The sequence below is a fragment of the Pteropus vampyrus genome, unplaced genomic scaffold (genome assembly GCF_000151845.1).
Source record: "Pteropus vampyrus isolate Shadow unplaced genomic scaffold, Pvam_2.0 Scaffold8, whole genome shotgun sequence".
Taxonomy (NCBI): domain Eukaryota; kingdom Metazoa; phylum Chordata; class Mammalia; order Chiroptera; family Pteropodidae; genus Pteropus; species Pteropus vampyrus.
This window is the reverse complement of record NW_011888789.1, coordinates 3,229,913-3,243,627: the sequence shown is the minus strand read 5'-3', so window position 1 is coordinate 3,243,627 and position 13,715 is coordinate 3,229,913. Positions and strand designations below refer to the sequence as shown.

Here is a 13,715-nt window from a genome sequence, read left to right as displayed (position 1 = left end):
TATTGGAAATAACATAGCATCTATTTCTACTTGCCCTTTTCTTGTCAACCAGTAATTAAGGCTGGAGCTTTATCAGACACATAGAGTGGTTGAAAGAAATGCCCTTTATTTAATTACTGTGAATCCCTGTAGAGCTACACTCTGGATAAATTATACCCACTAGATAGAAACAAAATAATATTTGAATCTAATAGATTGCTTACTTAAGCCTGCAGACACCAAAAAAGAACAAGAATAAATTATTAGTCAAAACCGAAGGTGCCTTTGAATAGCTGCTCTATTTATTGTAACATTACCTCCTCTGGCACTTTTTTTTTTTTTTTAAACAAAAGCTCAAAGCACCAGGCTTACATTCCCAGAGTCTAAATTACTTTATGACTGGTTTTAGAGAGTAATTTATTTTGAACAGACCAATGCCCCAGTGAATCACATACAAATTCCTCAACATGAAATTGAAAATATTCCACTGATGGGCTCTATGTCAGGAACATAACCTCTTTCTCTGTTTTGCAAAGCAATCCATGTATTAATTAGATTAATTGACAGGCTTCCCTCACCTCTCTCCATCTCCTAGAAGGTTCCCTGCAATTTGGTTTCCATTCACTTCATTTTTTCAATATTGCTCTCAAAAGTCATGAATGGAACTTTTGATTTCCGAATTTAAGAGCCAATTTACCATCTTAATTCTAGATGACACTCAACAATGAAATTACTTCACTGACACTAGACGTAGATTTGTCTAGATCAGCACTCCCTCCGTCTTTCTTCTATTGTCAATTCTGTCTCCATTTTTCGTTTTTTTTTCATTTCTTTCTTACAAATCTGGCTCTCTAATTCAGCAACTCATTTAGTAACAAGCAAACAAGCAAAAAAACATTATTCTTTGGCTGACCGACTCTAGAAATATTTTTAATCTTGACCTCTCCCAAGTATTTGAGATTTAAACCTTAATCCCAACTAAATGAGAAGATAATGTTTTTGTTTTTTAAATAAATTATCTTCCAATAAAAGGGAAGCTTAATATTATTTTTTTATTTATAAATACAAGGAGCATAAAACAAAATGGTGTAGGAAATAATGTAACAAATACTCTGGCTTTTCTAAGGATTTTGTATCAGGACAACATATTATTATAATAATTATAATTAATAATATTAATATTAATGTTACTTCATTTCAAAATTATTAGTATAGTTTTTATATAACAGAAATTGTGCTAGTTACTAACACACAGAAATTGATAAAGCATATCTGCCTTCCAAGAACTTAGTCAGCTTAGGATCTGGCAGAAGGAACCAAAGACAGCTGGAACAACTGGAAGGAAACATTAACTTGGGTTAAAACATTATTTTATTTTCCTCCAAAATTTTAACATATGTGAAAGAAACTAGATGATTTTATATATTGATCTCCATTTGCCAATCTCCAAAATTGATACAAACATTCTTTTATTTATCAACATATAAACATTATGTTTACCTGGTGTATTATTCAAGGCTTTTTTGGTGCAAGAGATAGAAAGCCAACTTTGACAAGCTTAAATCAAAGGGGAGTTTCAAAAATCCATCCACAAAGTGGACAGGTCTTGACAGGGGAGCGTCTGGGTCACAGAATGCCTGCACCCAAAAAGATGTGAGGGAGAGTTTCTTGCCTCTACTATTTCTGCTATGTGACACTATCGTCTCTATTCTAGACTCTTTCCCTGCAGAAAGAAACATGGCTGACGACAGTGCATAGCCTCAATGTTCATGCCTTAAAGCAACACCAGAGGGAAGGATTATTCCCATTGCTGGGAGAATTTACTGGGAGAATCATTTCCCCATAAATATGCAAAGGTTCTGTTCCCAGAAGACAAGAGAAGGTGGGCAGGCAATGATAAATGTCTTATCTGGATAGGCTTTTAACAAAAGGGGAAAATATCATCAGCAAGAATGGATAAAGATTCCTAGGGAAGAGATTAAAGAAAGAAGACAAAATGAGTTAGAATGTGAGCCATTGAAAAAGGCAGAGAGTTGGTAGCAAAAACTACATAAAGTAATTTTTGAAAACAAGACAGTGTGTCAAGCAGATCTACTGAGCCCTTCACAGCCTCTACTCCTCACTAACCACCACAGAACTCTATATGAGTGGAATACTTATAGACCATTGTAGAATCACATTAATATTGATAACTTAAATTTTTTAATTAGTATTAAGAAAATATCTAGTGTGAGGCACTCTGCTAAGGACTACAAAGAATTTAAAAAAAAAAAAAATGTTGCTAATAGATTCCAACCTCAAAATCCTAATTCAGTAGGATATGTTACCTCCTGTCATTAAGCACCATTAGACTGGTATCAAAAAGAAACCATCAGAGACAGAGAGAGAAAAGAGTAGATCAGCTCACCTCGGAGAAGATCAAAGAAGAGGGAACATTTTCAGTGGACTTCAAAATTTCTACTAGTGTGTGAGATCACACTGGCATTCTCAGCATCATACAGAAAACTAAGTAAATAGTCAATGTGGCACAGAGGTAAACAAGACCAGAGCACGCACAGGCCTAGTATACTGTTCTAGCATGGAGATCTAAACCAAATTAGACATATGCTTGATTGCAGTCCTAGACAGCGTATTGCTCGTTTCTTCTACTTATCTTTGCTCTCCTGGTGTTTGGGCTCCATTAGCTTTCTGAAGATGTGCAGTGTGAAAGCGAAATGCAGACTCAATATGATGCTGGTGTATTTGTTTTGTTTTAAGTCTCTTTATCACATCGTTAATCCAGCTCATAAAGCAATCTTGAATCTTTCATGCTTATTTCTCCCTAGCCAACAGATTTTTTTTGGGGGGGAAAGGGGGTGACAGCAAGGCAAGATATGAACATGCAAACAGATAAATATTTTTAGTTAAGTCCAATTCAGCTTTACATTGTTGCCAGTAGAGAAACTCAGATATTTTATTTTCCCATTTAAGAATAAGGACATTAAGGAACAGAGAACTTAAGCAGTATGTCCCGTGAGCAGAATGAGTCACAGTAGAAACTGTGATTCATTGTAACCATACGAACTTTTTTCCCCAACCACCAGCCTCAATTCATTTTTGGTCCCTAGTGGGCACCTCAGATCAGCAATACCCAGCACATAAAACCAACCAACAGTGGCCAAGTCTGAGCGAGAAGAGAGCAGAGAGAAAAATCACCCTTACTAAGCCCTTACTTGGGCCAGGAAGATTTAGGCCACCGTTTCTTGAATTATAAATGAAGAAACTGGGCTAGAAGTCTCCCAGATACTTCCAAAGAAATGCTGTAATGCTAAGTCTCTGAGCTAGTGTGTTTTAGAAAAAGCCAGTTCTACTGGGCGCTGTGTAGCTATGGTGCTAGGTAAATGAGACTGACGCCCACAGCAACTTCAGAGGGAAGTGGATACTTAATGCTGCCAAAGTGGTTGTTGACTACCCAACTGAGAGAGATGTGTTAAGATTTATTCCACTATTTATTTGTCAGGCCTTTAATCTGAAAATGATGGCCTGGCTTTCACAAAGCAAAGCGAAATCTGCTATAGAATGTCCCCACGCCTCCATTCTGGCTCCCAGCCCAGGAGGAGAGGGAGAAGTATAGGCTTTAGCAAAAGGACAAGTACTCCGCCGTCCCTTAGAATTGTTCGACTGTATTTTTTAGTTTGTTTTATTCTTGGCTTGTTTGCTCGAGTGGTTACGAAAATCTTTAAAAAGTGAGAAATCCTCCTACTCAAGGATGTTGTCTGCCAGCACAGTCACAACTGAGGTTTGCATCTCTCACCTTTGCACACTTTTCCCCTTCCTGACTCCTTTTGTATTGAATGCGTACTGTAAACTCATATGGCTGCATACGTACGCAAGTCTCCATTACATGTCTAATCCTGAATGGAAGAGATTAAACTCTCAGCACCCTCTCACCTGTGCATTTTTCCCTTAAATAGGATTTTTTTTAAAGAAAAAAAAAAAAAACTAGAAGTTTACACTGACAAGTCAGAACTGAGAGATCCTGAATCATAAAAATAATCATTATAATAAATATTAGGATTATTACTACCATCATTACTATTATAAAACAAAAGCACATCCCTTCTTCATTTTATTGAAGCTGTAATGCATCTTTTGCATCACATATCTCCCACAAAGAAAGGGAAGAATAAAGAAGCATAAAGGTCATTTGGTTGAGTATGTCAATTTCACTCTTTTCCTCATCCTTAAAACTCCAAACTGAGACAGAGGCCCCAGGACTGGGTCACATGACACCTGCTCTCTCCACTGGTGTGGCACTATTCTTCCTTTCCCTTCCCTGTCGCTTGGGTCTGCAGAATCCCATCACATGTTCATGCTGGCATTGAGAAGACAGTGCTGTAAAACTGTATCTTGTTTTCTTGAGTGTTTGTTACAAATTGCCAATTCCTGGGAGCTCTGGGATGCCCAGGAGAACTACTTCTCCCATGTCCCTTCATCTTGGAATACCACTGCTATAGTGTTTCCCCTTAGGAACATATGAATAAGTAAATAGCACATGAAAATATCGTTGACTGGAACCCATTTAAATGATTAGGAAACATAAATTTTATCACACAATGAACATGCACTTACTTTTGTTAACTTGTGGAACGTTCTTGGAAATAGCTGACTCCCTGCAAGAATACAGTGTCTTGGGGAACCAGAGATCATCTTCTAAATCTGGTTTTGTATCTGAATCACCTGAGAAGCCTTTAGGAAAAAATGGATCCCAGAACTTACTCTATACCTACTGAACCAGAAAATCTGGGGATGAATCTCAGTGTTGCTTCTGAACACAATCCAATGTAAAAAAATATATTTAAAATTAATAACCTTCTATGTCCTTCTTCATTCCCAATTTCCCCTATTCTTCCAAGAGGACCGATGTTAACACCTAGTGTGTACATATATTTCAACTCCTTGCAACATGTCCACTGAAATACACACAGACACCTAAGAATATATAAAGGAGTTATATTTGGGTGTATTTAAAAAATAGGGTCTGCAGAACATTTGCTAAGTAGAAAAGTGTTGATATATAAAAATATTATGAAATACAGTTGCTGTTTTATCCTATCCTTATAACAAAGAGAGAAAGATACATCGATGTAGAAAGTATTAATAGAAAATAAATATTAACAGAAATAGATGTATATAATAAGATTATGAATTTATTTCTCTTCCTTCTATTTATGTTTTCTAATTTTTCTACAATTATTGCTTCTGTTATAAGAAATCATTTTTAATTTTATTAACTTTCCAAAATTATTTAGTTACAACTAAATGTCCAAATTTTTTTACCCCTAGAATACCATTTCTACATAATATGAATATTATTTAGGGTAAGCTCATTGTCGTAACAAATAGATCCCTAAATGTAAAAATGTAAAATGACTCAGTTGTCACAAAAGCATATTTCTTGCTTGTGTTACAGAGCTAGCTAAGTGGAACATATGGTAGAACCATCTTCCTACAAGTAGTAATTCAGAGAATGAGGTTGACATTAGCCCTGCCATTTTTTTACATGTGGTTTTTATTGTTTCCTTGGGAGTTGTCTCCTATCCAAAAGTCAGAAAGACAAAATAGCATAAAGGTCTCAAACACGGGAAGCTTTTATGGGTCTGGCGTGGAAGAGATGCCCTTGAGTCCACTGACATTTCATTGGCTAGAACACTGTCACAAGCTCGACCTACCTGTAAGAGGGACTAGGAAGTATGTCCTGCTAGGCAGCCACTTCCTGGCAAGAGCTCCATGTTTTAAAGGGGGAACATACATACATCTTTGGCAAAGAGATCATTTTCTCTGCCACATCATGCTCTAATCACACCAATTTTATTGATATTCCCTGACACTCCATGCCCTCTGTGCCTTTACTCACAGTCTTCTCTCAACCTGGACTACACTTCTCTAGGTACGAAAAGCCTACTTGTTCTTCTAGCTAAGTTCCATTTTCTTCTGCTCCACAGTATTCATTCCTTTAGTTTATTATTTCATTCACCTAATATTTTTTTGAGGTCCACTGTAAGGCAGAAAGTCTTTCCAGCAATAAGGAGTGAAGACTAAACAAAAAAGACAAAACCTTGAAACTCTTGGTATAGAAGTCAAAAGATGAACAGGAAAAAATTTAGTAAATAAATCATATTGTAGGATATATATAGTAGTAAGTTCTAAGGAGATGGACATAAAAAAATAGGAGAGAAATATGAAATTTCCAGAATCATGTGTTGAATTTTTAGACAGGCTGACTGGGAAAGGGAGCATTGAGAACATGAGTTTAAGTGAAGACTTTGAAAAAAGGGCAAGAGCTAGTCTTATTTGGAAGGATTCTAGGCAGAGAAAAAAGTGCAAAGGTCTTAAATCAAGAGTGTGGTTGAACATGCTCCAATTACAGCATGGATGACAGTGTAGCTGAAGCACAGTGGATAAAAGAAAGGATAGGTTGTGATGTCAGAAAAACAGTGGGGAAGGGCATATCATCCGGGGCTTTGTAGATCATTTAAGTATTTTGGCTTTTATTAAGAATGAGTTTAGAGCTATTAGAGAATTTTAAACTGAAGAATGATATGATCTTATTTACTTTAAACAGGATCAACAGGTGTGGAATTTTGTTAATTCACATAACAAAAGGACCCTGAGGTAGAGAGATTATCCTGGAATACCTGTATGGGTGGGTCCAATGTAATCACAAGGGCTCTACAAGAGGAAGACAAGAGTGTCAAAGTCATAGAAGATGTGACAACAGAAGCAGAGGTAAGAGAAGGGAAAGAGACAAACACATGCACATATATGCACATATATGCACATACAGGAGGGAGGAGGGATGTTACACTGCTGGCTTTGAAGATGAAGAAAGGTGCCATGAGCCAAGGAAAGCAGGTAACCTCTTGAAAGTGGAACAGGCAAAGGAATAGATTCTCTCCTAAAGACTGCAGAAGGAACCTCCCAGCTGACATCTAGATTTTAGCCCAGTGAAACCCATTTCAGACTTCTAACTACCCTCACTGTGAGATAATAAATTTGTATTGTTTTAAGCTACCAAGCTCGTGGTAATCTGTCACAGCAGCAATAGGAAGCTAATACATCAGGCTGCCTGTTGAGAATAGATTACAAGAAGCAAGAGCAAAAGCAGGTTGACCCATGAGAGGACAACTGAGGTAACCAGGAGACATAGAGAATGACCAATCAAACCAAGAGAGTATCTTTGGGTTACTGAGAAATGGTCAAATTCTGGAAATATGTAGAAGGTAATACTGACAGAATTTTCTAAGAGCTTGTTGTGAAGTGTGTGAGAAAGAGGAGTTACAGACACTGGAGTTTTCAGCCTGAAATGAAAGGGAGTTGCTATCCAATAAAATAGGGCAGGAGGAGAGTGTTTGGGGAAGTCAGAACCAAGAATTCCTCTTCTGTTACATACAGTACTTGGTTATTTTTCTCTAGCATTTATTATATAGTCGTTTTTGTCTATGTCTGTCTTGGAAGCTAGATGATAAGCACTGGAGTCTCTACTATGCATTTTCAACTTGGTTAGATAGAAAACTATGCAAAAGTCAAAGATGGCTATTCAACCTATGACCAACACACAGTGATGGAACAACTTCTGCAAGTAAATCCTACTCTTAAATAGAAGATTATGCACACTTTGAGACCAAAAACTAGATTCCTATATTCTTTGATTCCACAAAGCACCTAGCATAGCACCTTACAAAAAACAGCTAGCTATTCAATGGGTGTTGGTTAAACCACACACGCACTCTTCTAATAGTGACTTATCATGAATAAATGATCGGTTGCATTTGTGTTTTTCAAGATAAGGGGTTGAGAGAAAAAGTAAAGCAATTCTTTACCTACTTATGACAATTTACCATTGAATTTGAAATTATTCCATTTCTCCCAGAGAAAAATAGAAATAAACATCATATTATCATTCAAGCTTTAGACAGTAAGGTTGTTTGAACTTGAAATGTACCATGAATTGCAGATACATTCATACATACCTAGCCCAAAGACTGCTGTGATTTGTGAAATGTGTCTCTCTTAAGCGTTTGAGGAAGTACCTCTCTGAAAGTCGACTCGTGGATGCAACTGCCTCCCACAGAGATCTACGTGGCATTCCATAGGCATCTTTCCAAAACTGAACTGTGTCTGTTCTCCCTTCACCTAAAGTACCCCCCCAACCCTGAAAAAATCTGGTCTTCATAATGTTCTTTATCTCTTGATGAAAACTCACATTTCCATTTGCTCAAGAAAAATAAAAATAAAAATAAATCACACTTGCTCACATGAAATGCTACTGCCCTAAATAAGGAAGTTGCAACTTCATTTTCTGTCCATGGCACTAAATGCCGGTTCCCTGCAACAGACCCAGCAATCTATTCCAAGGAAGCAGGGCTGATTATAAATAGATATAAACTCAGTTACTACATCCCCATTCACATTTAGTCTGTTACTCTTTCCTGTCCATTAGGTAAACTTTATGTGAGTAAAAGATATGGTGTTTCTAAGAGTAAATTGTGAATCTATATATGATACTAGGTCTATCTTCAGGAATGAGTCAAAATAAACAGCTGTTCGAGGCACCATTTTCCACTATTCTTTTATCTTAATGTTGCTAGTATATTTTACTTAAGGTTATTCAAGATCAAGTAAAAGTTAACAGGATCCTTAAAAGGCTAGACTTTTAAATAGATGGTATTAGTGTGAGGTAGCCATTTTGAAAGAGAAGTTCAATTCACATCTCATGGCATACATGAGAATAAACTCCAAATGAATCAGAAGAAAACCAATAAAATTAAACAAGTGTTAGAAGAAAACATGTTAGCTGAATTCCTTTGTAATATGGGTAAGGGAATAGAATTCTAACTATGACTAATATTCCAGATGCAATAAAAAGAAAAATATTCTACCATGTTAAAATGAAAAAGAAACTGCATGAAAAATAAGCAAAACAAAACTTAAATGACAAACTAGAAGAAAATCATTTTAACTTCATCAAAATTAAAGACATTCGCTTTTGAAAGACACTGTTAATAAAAAGTAAAGGCAAGTCACAGAACAATGCTTGTATTTGAAAATGAAATTGTGTCCAGAATGCATAAGAAACTCTTTCAATTCAAAATTAAGAAAACAAACGTAATGATTAAAAAGTAAATTAATAAATGAGCAAATGGTTTGAACAGAAATAGGCACTCCACCAAAATAGTAGGTACATCTAAACATTTTCACTGTAGGAATGGAGCAGGCTTGAACATCAGTTTTCCAGTAATGTACATAATAGTTTGAAATTATTAATCATTGTTGATTCCCATTTAACTTGTTCATTTATTCTAACTCCAAGAAGTTTCTTCATGTCTTTGCTATCATCAAAGGATATATACCTTTGTCTGAATAAGTTAGAGAGGATCCTAACTAATAATACTCAATCTTTAAGAATGGAACTTAAAATTATAATTCCTAAATAGAGGAAGCATTATAAATCATGTTTAAATTAAACTATCTTAATGAAATTCTTATATATGTAAAGTAATAATGTTCTTTAGGCTGATTCATCAAAAAGAAATAAATGATCACCTCCAGTACAACAGGGAGGACATTTTGTTAGATTTGGTGACAGATATTAGAAAACAACTACAGGTACAACTCACTCAAGAAAATAAAGAAATTTTTTCTCAAAAGGAACAATAAATCTAACCCATAATAAATCTCTAGAACATAGGAAAATGCTTTGTTTGAAAATATAAAAATTAAAAAAATTTAGAATCATTTCTATCTTTAAAACATCTACTTAGTGAATGAGGAAACGAGGAAGTATCTGGCCATTTTAAATGAATTTTCTCCATTATTTGTTACTTCAATAAAAATGTAGTGAATCTTTTCACATATGGAAGGTAGAGAATAAACTACTAATAAAATAAGTATATATAATTTCCAAGTTGTATAAGCGTTAACAAGGAAGTAGAATATTAGGTATTGTGACACAGAAAACATTGATAATTCAATGGCAATCCAGAGGCCAAAGTCATAAGGCAGCAAAGGTTTGCTGAATTTGAAGAAGGAATGGGAGAATGGTAAAGAACGATGAAAATAATAGCAGAAGCAACATTAATGAAACACTTACTTGGCTCAAATTACTGTTCTAAGTACCCTACATATATTAAAACATTTAATTGTCATAATAACTGTTATTAATCCCATTTTATGGGTAAAGAAACTGAGGGATAGTTGAAATAATTTGCCAGTGCCACACAGCTAGTTCGTGGCAGAACCTAGATTCAAACCCAACAAATCTCTCTGTCCTAATGATTTCTAGAAGAAGCTACTGAGTAGTGAAGGAACATAAAGGCCAAGATTAGAAATTTGAATAAACATGAGTAGTTAGATAATTCTGTTCATGTTTCAATATTTTTCCTATATAGATTATACTTATACAACTAATAATGTGAGTGTGATATATATTCTGTCTTATTTTTTACATACTTTTTAAAAGCTTGAAATTGGAATTGAATCCTGTTTTTGTTTTTCATTCTCATTATTATTTTTTTTTTTAAATCCTACTTTTTAGGGCCAAGAGACGAACATCTACATATAATGTACACTCTTGGAAAATCTAACCCTCCACTCCGTAGATTTTTTTAAAAAATTGTATTAGTAAAAACATTGAAAAATGGTAGATTTGTGTTTTATTTAAAGGCTAAGGATGCTTGTCCAAAACCAACTTAAAATGATAGGGAATCTATAAAAAGCAAAGCAGAGCAGATAAACCTACTTGAAAATCTTATTTCCATGACAACAGAAACAGAGCATTAAAGGGCCAGCAAACCTCTGCAATGCGTCATTGCCGACAACTGAATCATCTAAAATACTTTCAAGAGAAGGAATAATCTTTCATATACATGCTCAATTATTACTATATATGAACATATGAAAACACGCTAGCCTTTTTTAAAAACAGAGAGATAAAAAATTGATGTCTTTAATAGCCATACGCAGATTAAAAAGTTTTCTACTGATTCTAAAAAATGCAGAAATAAAATGCATGATGTAAACTCACATTGCATACAAAATACGAGTTTTGTAGTTTCCATATTTATCAGTCAAGTTACCATTTTAAAAAATACCCAGCTAATTTTATTTCTTCCAGAAATTAGAATTTAGTTCTTTTCGGTTTTGCACACATAAAACATTTGATAAAATTCTGGAAAAAAAACAGCTTTGTTACTCTAAGATAACAGCAATATTTTGTAAAGATTTCTTTTTGGGAATAATGTTCCCGAGGTTTCCTAAATCTAAAAGATTCTCCAAAGGCAAATTTAGCATTAAATTGTGTAAAATAATTAAAATTCTAAACACTGTTTAAAAGCAGATAGATAGATAGATAGATAGACAGACAGATAGACAGACAGACAGAGATAGAGGTATATTACGTTTTAGATTTTAAAGGCAGTTGTGATTGAGTTTGGTCTTCACGGTAACCCAGTATGAATTGGAAAGAGCAGATACTCTTATCAACTTTTTTTTCATTGATGAAGTATTTTATGTTCACCAACATTACATACTAAGGGGCCATAAAAAGAATAAACATATCTATATGAGAAGATGGATATTAGCTGAACTTATTGTGGTAATCATTTCACAATATATGTAGAATAAGCCATCATGCTGTATGACTTAAACATATACAGTGATGTATGTCAATTATATCTCAATAAAATTGGAGGAAAAAAGAATAAACAGTTCTTTATATTTCTATGCCGTTTTTTTCTATTATGATACTACATCCCACACTTAATTTAAAATATTAAGAATTGTCATTATAGTTTAATTGTATTTTAATAGGAATGTGAATTATTAGTTTATGCAAAATAAAAACAAGATTTTCTCAATTCCCAATTTTTGCTTACTTAACTATAATATAAAAATGCTAATTTTTAAAATGATGCAAAATTTGTCTTTGATTTGAAGTTTATTGAAGTTATTACCTATGTGCCTATTCTTTATATCACTTACAGATATACATCTCAAACTTTAAGTAGAAAATCTCTCATCTCTAATTCTATGGAATAAACAAGTCAATCTTTCTATATGCATGAATGCTAGGAAAAATATTTGCATGCCGAAAGTGATATGCAAAATTTCCTAGATGAAAAACCATGTAATAAAATATAGAGCATAAAAGAGATTTCACCTAAAAGCAGAGAATAATTAACAAACAACAACTTTGGTTTCTCCAATATAAATGTCTCTCCTTTCCTCATTTGTAACTTTTTTCTGCCACAGAAAGTGCTAGAGCTGCATCTGGACCCCAACTGAAGAGGCCCCCTCTCCAGAAACTAGAAGGATGAGTTAGAAAGCCCAATGGATGGAACTATCTCATTTGTAATCCTAGTTCTGTCACTGGAATGCTAAGTGACCCTCACAAATTTCCTTAACCTTGCTGAGTCTGTTTCAACACTTTTTTTTTTTTTTTAATTCAAGGCTATGGCAGATAAGTGAGACACATATCCTACTTTCAAAAAGCTGGGACCCAGGTCAGCTTCACGCACAGACAACAGTGGAGCCACATGCGACCCAGGGCTCAGAAGAGCCCAGCACTTGGTTTAACACTCTGCTGTAGGTATTCTAGAAATTATTTTGTTTCGAATTTAACTTTTTTATATTGAGATAATTGTAAATTCACATACAGTTGTAAGAAATACTACAGAAAGTTCCTGTGTATCCTTTAACCAGTTTTTCTCAATAGGAACATCTTATAAAACTATCATATCAATTCCAGGTAGACATGATACATTCTGGAGAAAAGGGAATAAGCTGAAGCTAATTTTTATTTTTAAGCTTAACGGTTTCTTGTGAAGGTCATTTTAAAAAACAAAGTTAAAGACAATCTGAAAAAAGATTGCACAGAATACATTCATTAAATAAGTATGGTGATTTAATCAAAATAAGGGAGCTATGTTCTCTTCTGCAACTCCAGAAATAAGTTGTTTGTCCTCAAGGTTCCTATATTTCTAAAAAGGGTGAACATCTTGTCAATAAAAACTGTCTCTTAATCATGTAAATCTATAGTAACCATCCAGTTTTTCTATTCTTTCCAGTAAGTCAGTTTCAGTCTTCAAACTGTGCTTTTTCCTCTTAAACATTTGACGCTAGAAATTTAATGGGATTTAGTGGTCCTTCTTTGTAAGACCTTGTGATGAGAAAGGCACAGCTGTCTGATTCAGGTAGGCACGAGTTGGTAAAGGCTGAAGATCTTCTGTTTTGATGACTTTTCTGCATTTATCTTCTAATTTTCTACTATCCTCTAGACGTCGTCTGTGAGGCTGTACTCAGTTTTCTGCAACATGCGACTGTCTCTCCAGCCTTTGCTCTGGCTCCACGGTGGACTCTGCAAGTCACAGTCCCTGGATACCGGTCCACGCCCAAGCCATTCATTCCTAAGAGCTCTGACCACACTGCAACCTTTTCGTTTTGCACTGAGGTATGCCAATCCGTGCTTTGCGGGACAATGGCTTAGAGGCAATTTCATCTGTAAAGGTGCCAAAGACTTGTAGCTTGATCAAACTTTAGACAGGTTCCTCTGAGCCCTCTTTTCAACTAGGCTTCATAATTGGGCCCTGTCCTTGACCTGCTTAGCCCAGTTTTAGGAAAAGTCCTGCTAAGTCTGTTTAAAGAGAATCCTCACTCATGGTATCTGATCACACTTGATATTTGATCAAGTTCTTCAG

At 35.0% G+C, this 13,715-nt stretch overlaps 1 pseudogene; it reads right to left on the bottom strand.

Annotated features, from left to right (window-relative positions):
• Window positions 1-13,095: 13,095 nt before the first annotated feature.
• Window positions 13,096-13,715, bottom strand: part of LOC105300793 — a 56,711-nt pseudogene continuing 56,091 nt past the window's right edge.